The sequence below is a fragment of the Nyctereutes procyonoides genome, unplaced genomic scaffold, assembly GCF_905146905.1.
Source record: "Nyctereutes procyonoides isolate TBG_1078 unplaced genomic scaffold, NYPRO_anot_genome, whole genome shotgun sequence".
Lineage (NCBI taxonomy): Eukaryota > Metazoa > Chordata > Mammalia > Carnivora > Canidae > Nyctereutes > Nyctereutes procyonoides.
This window is the reverse complement of record NW_026575117.1, coordinates 17,251,927-17,266,485: the sequence shown is the minus strand read 5'-3', so window position 1 is coordinate 17,266,485 and position 14,559 is coordinate 17,251,927.

Genomic DNA, 14,559 nt, shown 5'->3' with positions numbered 1-14,559 from the left:
TACTGTAGTAGAAAAAGAGTGGATTTCCTAGATAGATGATATGAGAATGGAGCCAACTTCAGTTATATGGAGCCCTATGTAGGACTCAATCCCAGGACCCCGGGATCACGTCCTAAGCCAAAGGCAGATGTTCAACCACTAAGCCCCCCAGCATCCCTATTTGAGAGAATTTTAAACATACTTCCCCAAAATGACTTTTTGGAGCATGTTTATACCAGCATTGTTTATAAAAGCCACAAACTGTAAACAAGTCAAAGGTCCATCAGTAAGAGAATAGATGAATAAATTGTGGTATATTTATGCAATAGAACACAACTAGTTACAGAAAGCATGAACTACTAATACACACACAACAAGGATGAGTTTTAAAACCATGAAGGTGAGCAAAAGAAGCTAGACATCACAGAGCATATATTGTGTGGTTGCAGTATGTAGTCTCAAAGAAAAAACAAAACTAATCTATGGCCATAGAAATCAGTGAGCTGCCCCTTGGAGCATGTTGATGGAATGGAAGTTTATATAAAATGATCAAATCTGAGATTATGGAGGAGAGAAGAGCTTGCAGGACTTAGTAATAGTAGCAGAACGAGTCTATAATAATAAAAAGAGTCCGGAAGAGCAACAAACCAAACTAAGTGACTGGCAGACCTGAAACCAGGCCAAGATCCTGCTGGCCACAACCATGGATGACCCACGGGAAAGACAGAGGCACCTCAAGAAGCTGGCTTCAGGGACAGGTAAGGAGGATGGCCCTGGTCCCCCACGGGAGCACCCTAAACTGAACAAAAACCAGTGTGCTTATTGCAAAGAAGAGGGCCATTGGGTGAAAGACTGCCCTAACAAAAGATGTAAGGCCCCTGCCAAGATCTTGGAGATGGAGGACCTGGATGATTAGGGGAGTCTGGGTTTGGCACCCCTCCCGAGCCCAGGGTAACTCTTAAAGTGAAGGGGCAACCTGTGGAATTCCTAGTGGACACTGGGGCACAACATTCGGTTTTATTACAACCTCATGGGAAGTTGGCAAACAAGACTTCATGGGTGGAAGGGGCCACGGGCACCAAACAGTACTCATGGACTACACGAAGAACTGTGGATCTCAGCATGGGCCAGGTATCCCGTTCCTTCATGATCATCCCTGAGTGTCCCTACCCGTTGTTAGGTCGGGATTTGCTCACCAAGATGGGAGCACAAATTTGCTTCCATCCCAAAGGGGCAAAAATCCTAAACAAAGAGGGGCACCGGATTCAGGTGCTTGTCCTGAGTTTAGAAGACGAATATCATCTCCATCAAACGCCCTCAGCCCCAATGACTGACATTGACAATTGGCTGGAAGAACTTCCCCAAGCATGGGCAGAAACTGGGGGAATTGGGCTGGCCCGGCACCGACCGGCCATATACATAGAACTAAAGCGGGGGCAGACCCCGTCAGGGTCTGCCAATACCCCATGCCTCTCATCTCCCTAACCCAGACTGGGACCCCCCTCTGCATGACTGTCAAGAAATTTTGGCACAGGTGCATGGAATCAGAGATCTCCAGGACCAGCCACTGCAGAATGCGGATGCCACCTAGTACACTGAGGGCAGCATTCTCTGAGAAGGAATTGGATATGCGGGGGCAGCTGAAACCAGAAACAGAGACCCAATCCGGGGGCACCGACCCTGCTGGACACCGCCAACTATACTGATGCTGATTTACTCTGGATCAAACGGTTGCCTATGACCCAGTGCTTGCGTGGCTGGTGGAGGGCCGCAGACTCCAGCATCATCTTGCCAGAGGAACTAGGACGGCGAGTCCTATCCAAAATGCGTCGGAGTACTCATATGGGGACAAGGAAGATGGAAGACCTCATACGACATGCAAAGATCACCATTAAAGACTCTCGAGCAAAGATGGAGCAGATTGTGGCGAGCTGCCACACATGCCAGTTAACTAATGCCACCGCCCATGGATCTAACCCGGCTCCAAGGGGACTGCCCAAGAGCCTACTGGGAAGTGGACTTCACTAAGGTAAAACTTGGAAAATAAGGATACAGGTATTTACTAGTGTTTGTAGATGGACAGAGGCATTTCCCACCAAACATGAAACAGCACAGACCGTGACCAAGAAACTGCTGGAAGACATCTTACCGAGGTATGGTTTTCCTGTTAGGATTGGATCAGACAACGGCCCAGGATTCATCTCTAAGGTAACACGGGGAGTGGCACTAGTACTTGGGGCAGATTGGAAATTACATTGTGCATATAGGCCCCAGAGCTCAGGACAGGTAGAGAGGATGAACAGAACATTAAAGGAGGCCTTAGCTAAATTAGCCCTGGAGACTGGCAGGGACTGGGTGACTCTCCTCCCCTTTGCCCTATATAGGGTGAGGAATGCCCCATATAAGATGCGACTGACTCCCTACGAGATCATGTTCGGTCTTCCTCCACCTATTATCCCCAATTTAAAACCTGAGGTGCTTGCTGAATTTGATGATCACCAACTTGTTTTCTCCCTTCAAATGTTACAACGAACCCATGAGCAGGTGTGGCCTAAGATGAGGGGCCTCTATGAGACTGGGCAGCCCCGGACTCCCATCAATATCGGCCAGGTGACTGGGTGTAGGTGCGGAGATACCAACACCAAACACTTCAACCTCGCTGGAAGGGACCCTACATTGTGATCCTGACCACTCCCACTGCTCTCAAGGTCGAGGGGATTACTCCCTGGGTCCACAACACCCACATCCGGCCAGCTGACCCACAGGCCGTTCTCAAGGACTTTGTTCCAGAATGGAAAAGCCACCCGGTCAAGGACAATCCCCTAAAGCTAAGACTGCACTGTTCTCACTTATTTCCCACCTCCAAGACTCCCTAGTCTGAGGTTGTCCTTCAAAATAGAAGGGGATTAGACTTAGTCTTCTTACAACAAAGGGTGTGTGTGGGGGTTATGTGCTGCCTTGAATGTAGGATGTTGCTTCTTCACTGGAATGTAAATGGGAGCGAGAACAGCAACAGGTTAGAATCTTGGTTTAATCATTCCTCCTGGCTCACTCTGAGAGCAACCTGGACCCACGACTGGGTCCTTCCTTAGGTTCCTCTGAGAGGGGGAAATGTGGAAGCTGAGAAAATTAAGGCCATTCCACTTTAAGTTCAGTTAGCACAGGTACAGCCATCCCAGGCCCCTGTGAATAAGAGCAGAACTTTACCTTACTTCAGTTACAGGAAGAAAACAGCTTACAGCTTAAGGTCCTAGAAAGCCCCTATTAGAATAAGAACAGAGCCCAAGCCAAGGGCAGGAAGCCCCTATTAGAACGAGAACAGAGCTCAATGCCCTTGAAAGCCCCATATCAGAATGTAAACAGAACTTGAGAAATTCCTCCACCGCTTCTGGAGGTCCCCTAGACCAGCTCTTAAAACTCAGCTGAAACCCACCTTGGGGTCCAAGTCCCTGCTCCCCCGTGTCTGTGTCGGGTATACTTGGACACAAGCTCGAGCTTGTAAATAAACCCTCGTGTGTTTGCAAAAATAAATAAATAAAAAAATAAAAATAAAAAAATTACCGGTATATACATTTATCAAATCTCTTCTGTTTATGAAATTAAGATCTGTTCCTCTCACATATATAAATTTGATTTCATTAATAAAATCAAATTTATTTTGTGTAGCCTTAGAGTATGGGTATAGCTGAAGTACTAGAAAAAAATCAATGATTCCATAAAGAACTCATAAGCCATAATCACTGGTCAACACTGGTCAATAGTTCCTTAAGAGGACTCCATGTTTGATGATGTACATCCTCCCACATGTAGGCCTAATTAGGAGAACCCGAAACAGGGATGTGGCAGCCAGGGAAGAGAAAGAAAGGGTGTAATTTTAGGGACTCTGTAAAGGAAAAACTCCTCTGTATTTCTCTCCTACTCTCAATACTTCATTTCTGACATCTCTGTGATCAGATGTGTGTGGGTTTTTCCCTACTACCAAGCAATTCTCCAGTTTTCTGGACACCAACGAGGTGTCTTACAATTTAGTTCTGACATTTCCTGCCTGGAAATAGTGTCAGATCCCACAAGTTAAAGACTCAGTCCCCCAAGCCTGTCTCCTCCCACTACCACTTCAGATGCTAATCAAAAGTACTAGTCATTGCCTGTACTTCTGACCAACTGGATTTCCTATGATCTTCTTCCTCATATTCAATTAATTTGCTAGAGTGGCTCACAGGACTCAGGAAAACAATAACTTATTAGACTACTGGCTTATTATAACAGGATATAACTCAAAAATAGCTAGTAGAAGACATGGATAGGGTACGATATGGGGGCAGGAGTGCAGGGCTTCCATTCCCTTTCCAGGCACACCACCTTCCTAACACCTCTACATGTTCAGTCTTAAAAGAAAATTTTCCACAGACAATTTACTGATCTAGTAAGCTTCGATTCAGCAATTCATGAATCAAGTAGCATCCAATCTAGCACAGAGAAAAGAGGTCCAAAGAGCTGTATACAAAGCAAGAGAGTTTTATAGATTAAAGTGAGCAAGAACAAGGAAATTAATACTGAGCATTTGCTGATTTGTTAAAGCAAGGTTACTTTCTTTATATGAAGCAAAGGGAAGTCTTGGAGCTGGGTCAGGGAAACTGTCCTGAGTATGCACGCACTGAAGCACTGATTAGTTGACCTAGGGCTTCTTCTTGGAGAGCTAAGCACAGAAACTTAGGTACATTTTGGTGTGCTGATATGAATTTAGCGTGAGTGACTCCATCTTGGGTCTAATCTGCTTAGTTTCACATTACCAACCCCAAAGCTTCCCAAATCCCCTCCTTTGAGTTTTTATGGAGGTTTCATGACAAAGGTATGATTGACTAAATCTTTAGTCACTGATGATTGATGCAATCTCCAGCCACTCTCCCCTTCCCAGATATCTAGTGAAGGTGGAATGGGGCTGAAATTTCTAGCACTCTACTCATAGACTGGTAGCCTTGGCAACCAGTCTGCATCTTTAGGGACTTTCCAAGAGTTAACAATTAACTCTGGTATTGTTGAAAGGGGATTGTTATGAATAACAAAAGAAAATTTTCTTTCTCCTATCCCTTAGTAAATTTCAAGGGTTTTAGGATTTCTATCCCAGAAATAGAGATGGAGACCAAATACATATTTCTTAATAAAAATTACAATACGGGATCCCTGGGTGGCGCAGCGGTTTGGCGCCTGCCTTTGGCCCAGGGCGCGATCCTGGAGACCCCGGATCGAATCCCACGTCGGGCTCCCGGTGCATGGAGCCTGCTTCTCCCTCTGCCTGTGTCTCTGCCCCCCTCTCTCTCTCTGTATGACTATCGTAAATAAATTAAAAAAAAAATTTAAAAAAAAAAAAAAAAAAATTACAATACACAGACTCCAACAAGTTGGATTGCCAGGAAAGACCTTAAATATCTCAGTAACGATCCACTAGTGTCTTTTTATGTAAAAAGGCATAACCAATCTGCATACATTTTTGGCTAACTTTTCATTCAGGTATCTTGTTATTTATCTTTTTCTGCACAAGAGATTTTTAACTCTGATCACAATTTAAAATCATCCAAAGATCTTTAAAGACATACCAAAAATCCAAGACTACCCTAGAACAATTAAAATCTACAAGAGTTAAGTTTGAGAACTGGTATCTTTCAAAGGACCACCCTCTCCTGCCAAATGTACTAGCATTATGGCTTTGAATGTTTATCTGATATCATATCCCTTTTCCTCCATTCTCTGTACACAGATTTGTTCTACCTCTGACTTCTGCCATTCAGTCAGTTTGTTGATAATTATGTACTTAGGTTCTAGCTTTTGCAGACCTGGGCAATTGTAGCCCACTTGTCTCTAATTATTTAGTCTTCATACCTGCTGGTCTTATTCTGCCTACATCCAGCTAACTAGAATCACTGAGGCTATTATTGCTGGTGGTTTCCTGGTTTGAAACCTGCTGATTCTACGGAAAACAAGCTCTTTGAATGTAAAGCTGTCTGGAAAACCATTGTCAAATATTTTATCTCATCCTATTTCTGATTATATTTACCCTATGCTCCTTGAACACTAGAAATAATGTGGAGAAAAAGTACCATGGTCATTATGCTGAAAATATGTTTGGGAAATTAAGGGGAGAAATAGTTTTCTGCTTCTAACTTGTAACATGGGTCCAAATTAGCTTTAAAATCACCTGCCAACATTCATTAAGCCAAAAGCATATTTGAAAGAGTCGGCTGAATGGAAACGTTGGTTGAAGTGCCAAATCTATTCTTTTTTAATACTGTTTAGGCTAGTTACACAGTAACTGCTTTAGGAGTGCTTGTTGTTGTTGTTGTTTTGGTTGTTTTTGTTTTAATAACAGCATTGGTTCTAAGAGTTTACCAAAACCTTCTCTTACATCTTAACTTTTTAAATAGGTACTTGGCATCCTAGCATTGCATTATGTACATAATTCTCTGAATTAAATGAGAATAGTTTTCTTTGGTGGTACTGAAGAAACCCCCCCCTTGTAAGTAGGGCCAGCCCTAATCCAGAGGCAGCCCATCCAGTCTTCTTCCTGAAATTTTAGCAACTAAAAGCATTCCGTTTACAATAAGAAAACCGTTCCCCCCCCCACACCCTGACTGGAATGTCCCTGAATAGGTTCATGTTGACCCTCCCCGAAATCAACCTGGATGCCATGCGACTCCCGCGGTTCTTTTGTCTTTAGGCAGTTTCTTTCCTTTTGCCTTTTAAAAGATCCCTGTAATTGCTAATCGGGGCTCTTTTCCTCCTCGGAGGCGGAGAGCCCGTTTGCGCAAACGTTCAATAAACCCTCTTGCTGATTGCATCTGCCTGTCTGGGGTCTGAGTCTCTGGGGCGTCCACCGGGCCACGTTGGCACCCGTGAGCCAGGGTCCAACAGTACTATAACTCAGGAGGAGGAATTCTAGATTGTGGTGGGAAGTCACATTTGTCACCTGGAAGCGGAAAGGACCTGCCAGTTCATGAAGAGGGGTTTTGTTGAACACAAGATAAAACTATGCCAAAGTTCAGTTTTCCTTTCACTCATGGCAATGCAGGCATAAACATCTTAAAGTAATTATGTGAATTGACAAGTACTCATTCTTAATTCAATGTAAACAGTTGATAAGATTGAGTTAATACTGAGATACAATCTGTTTGGATGATTTCCCACCTGCTTAGGAATCAAAAGGCCATAAGGAATGGAATGAAACAAGAAGTTTGTTTGGCATATCCATGTGTCCTTCTCTTCATTGTCAATGCCACCTAAAACAAATCTGATTTATTCAGATTTGAATCTGCATTCCCAGCACTATTTGCATTGGGAAAATATAATTTGCATGTCACCATCTGTGAAGAAAGATTATTAAACAATAAAGGATTAAGAGATAAACAGCAAAGCCTTGTAGCAATACGTTGAGTCCAAAATTTAAATGCTGAGAATCTAAAAGATTTGTTTAAGGGCTTTTGAATTGTTTTAGGGTGCTGACTCTGTTCTTGGAATTGAAGGAAGTATAAAAATATGCAAAAATGCCTTGTTGTTAGATTATTAATCTAGGAGATTTTTTATTAATATGGTCATATTTTAAGTTTTAATTTATGCTACATCAATTTGGTTTCCTCCCTCACTTACTGTAAATATTATGAAATTCAAAATATTTTATATGAGACAATTTATAACCTCTATAATGCCTAAAAATAAACTGTATCTCCAATTAACATTTATCCTCAAAGCCAATCATTTGTCTCTGGGTAATATTTACAGTTGAAACAATAAACATCAAGGTCATTAATTTTGTTCCTTTTTAAATTTGTTTTCAAATTTAATAATTTGTTTACCTATACATCAGTTTCACTTTGAAGAAAACCATTTATAAAAGAAAAACACTTTTTTTTTATGTTTCAAACTTGTATTAGGATTTCACAGACAGTCTTACACCACTGGTATACTATTACTGACCCCCAAGATACTTATGTTAGGTAAACTTTCCTGAGATGGTATTTCTAAGCAAAGCAGAGGGAAGTATTTTAGATATAAAAAAACTTATTTTGCCACCATGATCTGTGAATAGAGAGCTACTGGCTCTAAACAAAATATGATTCCAGATTTTTTAAGTAAGCTCAGTAAAAGTCATTCTTTGTAATGAAAATTGATGAAAAATCAACATAAAATGAGTAAGATAAAAATGACAACAAAAATCAATTTGATAAGTGTTATGCTTATGCACAGAAAGTCTCTGCCAGTTCTCAAAAATGAGTCAAAACATAACTGATAGAAGTTAACTGGTGACTACAAAATGTCAAAATCATATTGAGGTTAAGACTTGAGTTACATTAGAATCTAGAAAAAAGGAAAACAGAAGATTGAGAGACTACCCATTGGTGTTCTTTAATTGGGGTGTGACAGCTTTTGCTAATCACAACTCCACACTGTAGGAATATCCTTGAAAAAGAAAAGGATAATTCATCAGCTAATATTCCTTTATAACTTATATTGTGATACAATGCATTTTCTGGGTTGATTTTCTCTCCTAATTTTATAATTACTAAACAAGAGGGGATGCTGAATATCTCTGACAGATGCTTCTTTCTTTTCTTTTCTTACTTTTCTTTTCTTTTCTTTTCTTCTTTTCTTTTTTCTTTTCTTTCTTTCTTTCTTTCTTCTTTCTTTCTTTTCTTTCTTTCCTATCTTTCTCTTTCTTTCTTTGTTTCTTTCTTCTTTCTTTCTTTCTTTCTTTCTTTCTTTCTTTTCTTTCTTTCTTTCTTTCTTTCTTTCTTTCTTTCTTTCTTTCTTTCTTTCTTTCTTTCTTTCTTTCTTTTCACACGAACAGACATTTCTCCAAAGACATATAAATGCCCAACAGACACATGAAAAAATGGACTACCACTCAAACATAAAAAAAAAAGAAAGAAAGAAATCTTGCCATCTGCAATGATGTGGATGGAACTAGAGGATATTATACTAAGCAAATTAAGTCAATTAGAGAAAGACAATTATCACATGTTCTCACTCATATGTGGAATTTAAGAAATAAAATAGAGGATCATAGAGGAAGAGAAGAAAAAATAAAACAAGATGAAATCAGAGAGGGAGACAAACTATAAGAAACCTTTAATCATAGGAAACAAACTGAGCATTGCTGGAGGGGAGGAGAGAGGGGGTAGAATAATTGGGTGATGAACATTAAGGAGGGCATGTGATGTAATGAGTACTGGGTATTATACAAGGCTGATGAATCACTAACCTCTATCTCTGAAACCAACAATACATTATATGTTAATTAATTGGATTTAAATAAAATTTAGAAAAAGAATAGATGTCTCATACTACAAAGCAGTAATATATAGGTGGGGAGAATAGTCACAAAAAGAGTGACAAAGACATAAAAGAGAATATCAAATAATGTAAAACAGGAGTTGACAGGATTGGTGATGGAGATATGCTAAGTTGGATAGCCTTTCTTAAGGTATTGTTTTTTGTTTTTTTTTTAAATATTTATTTATTTATTTATTTATTTATTTATTTATTTTAGAGGGGGCAGGGGCAGGAGAAGAGGGAGAGAGAGAATCTCAAGGAGACTCTTTACCTAGCACAGAGCCTAATGTGGGGCTCAATCTCATGACCCTGAGATCATGACCCTGAGATTATGAGCTGAGCTGAAACCAAGAGTCTAACACACTTAACTGACTGAGCCATCCAAGTGCCCTATTTCTTAAAGTATTCTTGACAGGTCTTCCAGGACCATGGATCAAGTTGCTTTAACAACAGGGAGGAAAAAAAATTAAGAGTTGTACCTAACTTTCACAAAGGATGTTCATCAAGATATTCAAGAGCCATCACAGCTTGAAGTATATGGTCAGAGAAGGGAGTGATCAACATGGACTTATTCTAGATTCTAGTTTTTACTAGGATAGGAACTGAAAAAGATTCTAAATAGATTATCATTATAAGAACTTTTCTTTAAAACACAATACATTTTTTTAAGCCAAAAAAACAAAAAAAAAAAAAAGAGAGAGAGAGAGAGAGAGAGTACAATAGGTTAAACCGTAAAAAAAAAATGTTGGGCTCCATGGAGAAAAGAATGGTAGACTGGAATGTTGGTCTTTTATGTGACTATACTTCACAACTAGTCTTGCAAATATTGCTTCTTGTGTCATCTGTCCCAGGGAGAAAACCTAGTGTCAAATCATGTTCTGAATCACAAATTAAGGAGGTTTTTGAAGTGTTATCTTAATAATAAGATATTCTCAATACTTTTACAGTATGTTCTCTTAAACATTATAGTTAAGGTCGAATGGCTTCATTAAAAATTAAGGGTTAGTTTTATTTTCCATATTGATCATATTTTGCTAAAAACAAAACACTTCACTCTCTTTTATGTTTACATTATTGCAAAAAAAAACAGGCTTAAGAAAACACTTTTATGTTTGTAGTGCTTAATAGTACTTTCAGAGGAAGTACACATAACATTAATATCTGTTCAGACACCTTTGTGGATATAGACACTGAATGTTGGGTCATGTATAGGTAATTATTCTTAGGCTGTTATAGGAATTATACCTAAGTGAAATGATTAAATAATGGACAGCAACAAATAAGCAACAAAAACATACCATGTATATAGCACATGATGGATACATTAGGATGGATTGCTACTTATGTTTTTAGGTACTAGGAAAAGGATGTAAGGATAGGATGTAAACATACATGTGTACATATTGTAATGTGTTCAAGAAATCTAGCATTGAGATATGTGGTTGGCTTAGGGTAGAATATTTGACACATCAGTGGATGCTAGGTGACTTGAGAACCTGGTTTTTGAACTGAAAACATCTACACTGAAGCTGAGTTTATCTCCTGACTGGAGAGAAGCTATACATCAATGTCATACCATTTCCTTCAAAGAATCACTATCATTTTAAGTCAGAAAGAGATTTTTAGACAAAAATCTATGCCTATTGATGATTAATGATATTATATTATCAAATACATTTCTGTGATACTCAAGATGTTACTTTATAATGCAAACATACAGATCTTTAAATATGTTTACTATTACTAGCCAAGTTCAGTCATGTATTGGATATGTTAAATTCCAGTAGTCATGAAATGTTGATCAGCAAACCAAGTCTCCAGATGAAATCTCTTATGGAAATTCAGTACCTAGAACATGAAAATATGAAAGTGAACTTCTTGAAATGTTACACAGACTAGGAACACCAGTTACAATATTTTTCTGATATCCACCTCTCTTTTTTTAGGGGAACTCCCACTCTCCTAGTTATCTGTTAACCACAGTTTTAAAATTATTATTATTTTTTTGCCATTGCACAACATTATTTTTACTCAAGCTTTTATTTAAATTCCAGCAGTTAGCATACAGTGTAATATTACTTTCAGGTGTAGAATTAACTGATTCATCACTTACATACAAAAACTTATTACTGGTGCACTCCTTAATCCTCAACACCTATTTAACCCATCTTCCTTCTGGTAACCCTCCGTTTGTTCTCTATAATTAAGAGTATGTTATTTGGTTTACCGCTCTTTTTTTCCCCCTTTATATTTGTTTGTCTGTTATATCTATATATAATAGATATTTGGGCTCTTTCCGTAATATGTCTATTGTTGATAATGCTGCTATAAACATCAGGGTGTGTGTATCCTGTTGAATTAGTATTTCTGTATCCTTTTGTAAATACCTAGTAGTACAATTTGCTGGATCATAGGGTAGTTCTATTTTAACTTTTTAAGGAACCTACGTGCTGTTCTCTGGAGTGGCTGCACCAGTTTGCATTCCCTCCAACAGTGTAAGAGGATTGGTTCCTCTTTCTCTGCATCCTTGCAAATATGTGTTGTTTCTTGTGTCATTAATTGTAGCCATTCTGACTGATGTGAGGTGATATCTCATGTACTTTTGATTTGTATTTACCTGATGATGGGTGATGTTGAGGATCTCTTCATGTGTCTGTTAGCCATCTGTATGTTTGTTGTTTTTTTTTTTTTTTAATGTCTATTCATATCTTCTGCCCATTTTTAAACTAGATTATTTGGTTTGGGGCATTGAGTTTTATAAGACCTTTATATATCTTGGATACTAACCCATTATCAGATATGTCATTTGTAAATATTTTCTCCCATTTCAAAAGCTGCCTTTTAGTTTTGTTGATTAGTTCCTTTACTGTGCAGAAGCTTTTATTTTGATGAGGTCCCAATGGTTTATTTCTGCTTTATTTTCCTTGCCTCTGGAAACATGGTTAGTAAGAAGATGCTACTGCTAATATCAAAGAGGTTACTGCCCATCTTATCCTCTAGGATTTTAGATTTTAATCCATTTTTAATTTTTGTGTATAGTGTAAGAAAATGGTCCAGTTTCATTCTTTTGCATGTTGCTACCCAGTTTTCCCAACACTACTGGTTGAAGAGATTGGCTGTTTTTCTTTGGATATTCTTTCCTGCTACAGTGAAGCTTATAGTCATGGTTCATTTCTGGGTTTTCTATTCTGTTCCATTGATCTATGTATCTGTTTTTGTACCAGTACCATACCGTCTCAATCGCTACAGCTTTGTAATGTAACTTGAAGTCTGGAATTGTGATGTCTCCCGCTTTGCTTTTCTCTTTCAAGATTGCTTTGGCTATTTGAGGTCTTTTGTGGTTCAATAGGAAGTTTAGGATTGCTTGTGAAAAATGCTGTTGGTATTTTGATAAGGATTGCATTTGGCATGATAATTGTTTTTCCATACCCTCATTTTCAAGCTGCAAGTGTCCTTAAATCCAAAATGAGTGTCTTGTAGGCAGCATATAGATGAGTCTTATTTCTTTTTTTTTAATGTTTTTTTTAAATTTTTATTTATTTATGATAGTCACAGAGAGAGAGAGAGAGAGAGAGAGCAGAGACACAGGCAGAGGGAGAAGCAGGCTCCATGCACCGGGAGCCCGACGTGGGATTCGATCCCGGGTCTCCATGATCGCGCCCTGGGCTAAAGGCAGGCGCTAAACCGCTGCGCCACCCAGGGATCCCATGAGTCTTATTTCTTTATCCATTGTCACCTTATCTGTGTCTTTTGATTGGAGCATTTACATTCAGAGTTACTATCGATAGATATGTATTTATGATCATTTTATTACTTGTTTTGTCATTGTTTCTTGAGATTTTCTCTGTTCCTTTCTTATCTTTGTCACTTTTTCTTTCTTTCTATTCACAGAGCCTCCTTTAATATTTCTTGCTGGCTTAGTGGTCACAAACACCTTTAATTTTTGTTTATCCGGAATCTCTTTATCTCTCCTTCTATTGTGAATGATAGCCTTCCCAGAGTATTTTTGGCTGCAGATTTTCCCCATTCAGCACACTGAATACATCATGCCACTCTCTTTTGGCTTGTGAAGTTTCTGTGGCTTGATCTGTGGCTAGCCTCTTGTATCTTCCTTGTAAATTAGGGATTTCTTTTGTCTTACTGCTTTTAGGATTTTTTCTTTATCATTATGTTTTGCAAATTTAATTCAGTAAGTCTTGGTGTTGTCCTGCTTTTGTTGATTTTGATGGGAATTCTCTGTGCCTCCTGGATCTGCATGTCTGTTTCCTTCCCCAGATTAGGGAAGTTTTCAGCTATGATTTCCTCAAATTTTCTACCCCTTTTTATCTCACTTCTCTTCTGAGACTCTTATAATAAGAATGTTACTATATTTGATCACTGAGTTCCCTAAGTCTATTTTCATGTTCCATAATTTTTCTTTCTCTCATGTTAGCTTCATTATTTTCCATTATTTTATCTTCTATATCACTTATGCATTCCTCTGATTCTTTCATCTTTGTGTTCATTGTATTCAGTCTGTTTTGATCAGTTACTGCATTTTTCATTTCTGATTCTTTTTAACTCTTCTGTCTCTATGGTAAGAACCTCCATGAAGTCTTTTTTCAAGCCCAGCTAGTATCCTTTTAATTGTTGCTTTAAATCCATCAGGGGATACCTGGGTGGCTCAGTTGGTTAAATGTCTGCCTTTGGCTCAGACCATGATCCCAGGGTCCTGGGATTGAGCCCCACATTGGCTCCCTGCTCAGGGGAGAGTCTGCTTGTCCCTTCCCCTCTGTCCCACTGCCTGCTTGTGCTCTCTCTCAAATAAATAAATAAAATCTTTAAAAAATAAAAATAAGATATATTCTTCATCCTGCATATTATTTATATCTGTTTCACTTAGATCTCTGGCCAGGACCTTATTTTATTGTTCCATTTGGGATGAATTCCTCAGTCTTGGCATTTTGTCTAGGTCTCTGTCTTCTTCTGTATGTTGAAAAGCCTGTGATGTTTCCTGCTCCTGAACATAATAGCTTTATGAAGAAGAGGTCATATATGTCCAGGGCCTGGTGCTTCAGGGTGTGTCCCTAGTGTATGCTGTGTGCACTGGGTTGCTGTGTTTTGGCTGCTCTATCTTTCAGGTCAGTCATCTGAGAGGCTCTCCTTGCCAGCAGTGGCAGTGTTTGGGCTTTGGCCAGAGTGTGGCAATTTTTAACTAAGTGTGCTCTGGTCTGCTTGTTAAATGGAAACTTGCTGTGACCCAGAATAGTTGGAGGCAAC